The sequence below is a fragment of the Carlito syrichta genome, unplaced genomic scaffold (assembly GCF_000164805.1).
Source record: "Carlito syrichta isolate Samal-C Ts95f unplaced genomic scaffold, Tarsius_syrichta-2.0.1 Scaffold309716, whole genome shotgun sequence".
Classification (NCBI taxonomy): Eukaryota; Metazoa; Chordata; class Mammalia; order Primates; family Tarsiidae; genus Carlito; species Carlito syrichta.
Window position 1 is genome coordinate 194,812 of NW_007253812.1, and position 5,305 is coordinate 200,116.

The window sequence follows — 5,305 nt, forward strand, 5'->3', positions numbered from 1 at the left end:
GCATTGTGTCAGTTTAATGAGCAGTGTTTTTTCTTAGTGATACATATGGTGCATCTTAACAATTGTTGGTATCTTAGATTAAATTAAAAATGGTAGTCTGTAAATTTGTTTTTCTTTTTAAGATAGCAGTTATTGGGAACTTAATTCTGACTCAAAATGTTAAAATTGTTATCCTATATGAAATACATTTCTGGGGAGTAACCTATTCAAGATTTTAGAATAGTAACTTAGGAATCTAAAAACTGTCTTCTACTTCATTCTCAAGGCACGTGTTGTTGAGAAAATTACCGCTTCACAAACAATTGAGTGACAAAACCTCAAAGGTGCTGGGTATTAGGAAAAATAGTGGGTGAAAATACCCGGGTAGCTATGAAATGACTCTTGCCAGGTTTCCATGTTTGTCCTAATTTGAACTTTGGACTGAGTGTTTACTGGGGAAGAGAGATATGAATTAAAGAACCTTTCTGTTTAGTGTTCTCTGCTTTGTACAAGAAGAATGAAATGCAAAGCCAACTTATTTTATTAATCCAAGTTCTTATGTTTTTAACCTTTGTTTCTCAAGAATTAGTCATCACAAAATGTTGGTTGAATTGACCTCTTTCTCATGATGCTGTTTGATACCTCACACTTCATGCTTATGGTTTTGTTTATTAACAGTTTACTGGCTCTGCCCCAAGTTGTATTCTTGATGAACATCTCTTTGCTGTTATTGTAGCTCTTTGGAGATATTCAAAGGGAATTAATTCACAAAGTATAACTTTAATGTATTTGCTAGGAGAAGATTCCCAGCAACTGAGAGAGGGGCACAATCATTGTCTTCATTTCCTTATTAGATGCCATTTTCTATTTTTATGTGACTGTAGGGCATAACAAAACAGTGACCCAGTTTCAAGCATTAGTGTTAATGCTTTATACTAGCTAAATACCATATTAAAATGATTATCAGTTAGAAAAAGCCCAAAAAACTTCTTGGTACTGGGAGAATACTTAAAGTAGATTTTTCATAGTCTAATGTTTTGGGTTATGGATTCTGTTTTATGGTGGCTGTCTAAGGTTTAGACAATAGTTGCAAAAAACTTAAAAGCTGGCAAGCTTCCTGTTGTGTCAGTATTAAAGAATGATGGCTGATGCAACCCTCCTCCCAAAATCTATGAGTTATGTCCAAATTAATCTATGTAAAGGTATACATGTTGGCATCTGTTTACATTTATATACTTCAAGCATATCTTATTTTGTAGAATTTTAAGAAATACTCTGTGTAACTTACTTGAGAAAGATACCTAAAAGTATCCTAATAGCTCATATTCACCATGTTTTAACTCTCAGAGTAAAGAGAAGTTACTGAGGCCAGTATGAAGACTTACCAACTAATCTTTGTTTAAAACGTTTTATTTTCCTTCACCTCACAACACACTATAGTACGTATTTCTAAGGCTACTGAGAGAGGTAAGAGAAATAGTTGTTAATGCAGAATTATTTATGTGGAATAGTGTTTCTTTTCCTGTTTTAGTGCTTTTGTAGCTAAACTTACCAGAACTACATCACAACTACTTTTTCAGCTTCGGTGGGAGGTGGACTAGCCTCTGGTTACTTTTAAAGTTTAAAAGGTTATGAGCATTAAAAACATATGTAATTACCCCAGGCACGGCGGCTCACGCCTATAATCCCAGCACTTTGGGAGGCTGAGGAGAGAGGATTACAAGGCTGGACAACATAGTGAGACCTTGTCTCTAGAAGAAAAAAAAAAAAATTGGCTGGGCATGGTGGTGCAGGCCTGTAGTCCCCATTACTCGGGAGGCTGAGGCAGAAGGATTGCCTGATCCCAGCAGGTCGAGGATGCAGTGAGCCATGAGCTATGCCACTGCACTCCAGCCTGGGCTACAGAGGGAGACTGACTCAAAATAAACAAAACACATGTATTAGCATCTTGTGTCTGAATCCTCACCAGGAACCATGGTGATCAAGTATGCTATCTATTGAGGATTAATTCTAAAGTTGAGGACTCTAGTAGGTTGTTTCAGTTCCTTCCCAATTTCCAAATCTTTTGCCTTTGAAACTTTGTGTAAATTGCCTGTACCAATTGTGTTGATAACATTGCTCTGATTTGGATGCCAAAAAACATTAAATAGTTGTGTAGTGCTGTCAAATGAGGTTTTTAATATTTATATCAAGCTGAGTATAAAAGTCACTTAATGGATTTTATAAGGACATTTTCATAGTGGAAACCTAGAATAGACAGCCATTTCACAGGCATGCAGACCTATTTCTTTAGAGATTATTAGGTTAAAAAACCATTTCAAAATGTTATTTTGCCGAAAGTTTGGAATATATAAAGTAATCATAAAATATGGCATCTCAAAACATGTTGAGAGATTTGAAAGTAGTGCATTTTTACTTTTAAGAGCAAAAAATTTTGAAATTATTTTAGACAACGTGTTCTTTTAAAAAGTCAGTTTATATAACTTTAGATTTTGGCTGGTGAACTTCAAGTGCTTTTATAGTTGAGGTTGACTTTTAAAAGCCATGAGCAGTCCTCAAAGGTTATACACTCCGAAGTGACTAATGGAATAATCTTCTGTTAGGGAGTTTAGAATTTATGCACCTTGTATTGTCTGTTTCTAAAGTGTTCAATAGTTTTTAACTTAAAGTATAAAGAGTAACATTTTATCTTAATAAAAGTTAAATTTTCCATTTGTTAGTATACATGTGCTACCTGTTTTATGAGGAATTTTTAGCATTATCCTCCAAGTCAGTTCTGTGCATAACCCTTCACCAAATACTGCTGCTGTGGTTTCTTAAAGGAGACATTCTGTGCTCTGCCTCAATAAATTGTCATCTTGCTGCTTGACAAATAGGTTCATCAGGAATTAGAATTATGTGTTTTACCTTGGTATAATAAGATGTAAAATTAAAAATGATGAATGTGTGTACATGATCATAAACTGGTTTTGTTTAAAACTTGTCAGTACTCTATATATCTAAAGCTGTGGTTTGTATGTTTTAACTTTCACTTTAAACTGCGCAGAATAAATTAAAATGAAAACCAACAAAAATTGTGTGTGTCTCTTCGACAAAGGATAATAAGTATGAAGGGTGCCTTGGACATAAAGATATTTGAAAGTGGTATTTTTACTAACGGTCTGCACTTCACCTCATTTTTCAAACTCTAGCAATCTATAGGAATTGAGAGGATGGCAAAAATATTTCTTAGTGCCATGAAAGTAAATGACGTAGAGCCTGAAGGAGATATGTACGCATTACTGCTGAATTATTACATCTGCTCTGACTTTTTGTTTTCTTCTCATACTATATCCAGTACCCTCAACATTGTTTTGGTAACCTATTTGCCATAGATCATGTCTCACATTTTTGTTAGTACTAACCACTAGGAAGATTGAGGAAACTGAAACAAAGCCAAGTAAAAAGATTGAAGAATGTTTTAAGAACCCATTTGAGCTAGAAAGCCATGAATTTTAGTGGCTGAGAGCCAAGTTGTGACTTTCTCTAGCAGTGCTCAGCTGCCAAGAAGGTAAGATGGGAAAAAGTGGACTGTGCCAGGGTTGAGTTTTGTAAGGTTGGTGTGTCTGAAGGGCAGAGTCATTAGAGACTGATGGAGATGTGGCCTTGGGATTGGAGCTGGGTTGTAAGAGAGCTCATCAGGAAGACCCTGGTAGGCTGGATGAAAGGAAAGGGGTAGGGGTTGAAGGTAAAATGAATGTGATGTGTAGAGCGGGTAGTTTGGGGTGGAAACTGGAATTTTAGAGGTGAAACAGTTCTGAGCAGTGACACCACAGCCCTAGAAAAAGTCTGAACACTGACTCATTGTAGGATATTGTGTGAACTATCAGGGCCTTGGAAGACTGATCTCATGGTCTGGGATGTCCAGTGGCTCTTAAAGGAGGAGGGAGCTTCCTGAAAATGGAAGAGAAATGTCCTCATTCTAGACAACCCTCTCCTCAGGCAGCTCTACAAGTCAGTATGTACAGTGTTATATTATGTACAAGTACTTCAACTGAATTATAAAAAATGAAGCTGTTTATGGAGAACTTTGTAGGGGATGTGGAGGAAGAAGGAAAGACAGCAAAGCTTCACTAAGAATCTTGAAGGAATCATTTTCCAAGTAGAGGATGAGAAGAGGATTCTAGACAGAAAAAAGAGCCTGCAAAGGCAGAGTTACAGGAAATGCCTTGTTCGGAGAACTGTAGATAGTTGGTTATTCCTGGAATAGAGAGTGCAAGTGGGGAGGATCACTAATTTGAGGCTAGAGATGTATACAAGGTCTAGGTCACAAAATACCCTCTGTGTGATGGCAAAGGCTGTGAAGTTCATGCCATATGGGCTAGAGAGTACTGAAATCTTTTAAATTGAGTGAGAGTACTGATTCACTTATTTATCATATATTGAGTGTCTAATCTTCCAGGATCCTGGACAAATTGCAGATGACTTAGCTCATGCTAACAAGGTGTCTTTTAACTGGTGCAAGTGCAAAAATAGAAAACTAATGGCTGGAAGGGAGTGGTGACCATGGAAAGTCTGAAGACATGAAGAATCAATAGGACTTGAGACTGGATTGTGAAGGCAAGTGAAGGGGAAGGATAAACAAAGAATGATTTTGACACTGAAGTGCGACAGTGATAACATTGAGGAATGCATGTTGAAGAAGAACTGGGTTTGAAATTGTACATAGGGAGACAGAAGATGGTAGTTTAGTTGTGGGCATACCATATTTGAATTTGAGGTGTGTAGGTAGACAGAAATAACTAAAAGTATGAGAGGCATGAGTTGAAAACACAGACTGTAATTTTATGTGGATGCAGTTGGAGCTTCAGGCAGAAAAATAGATTCCCCAGGCAAGGACATAGAATGAAAAGAGACCCAAGATGTGGCACTGCTATGGTTTGAATGTTTTTGTCTTCTCCAAAATTTGTGTGTTGGAAACTTAATCCTCAGTGAATGTCACAGGGATAGGAGATGGAGCCTAATGGGAGGTTTAGGTTTGGGTCATCAGGGCTCTGACCTCATGAGGATTAATGTCTCTATAAAAAGAGCCTGTGGGAATGGGTTTTCTCTCTCCTACCACGTGAGGACACAACATTCCTCTTCTCCAGAGAATGCTGCAAGGAGGCACCATCTTGGAACCAGAGACTGAGCGTGTCAGCCCCTTGATCTTGGACTTCCCAGGCTCCAGAACTGTGAGAGAGTAAATTTCTTGTTATGTAAATTATGCAACCTCAGGTTTTCTGTTATAGCAGCACGAGGTGGACTAAGGTTGCTATAGCTTGGATATTTGTCCTCTCTAAACCTC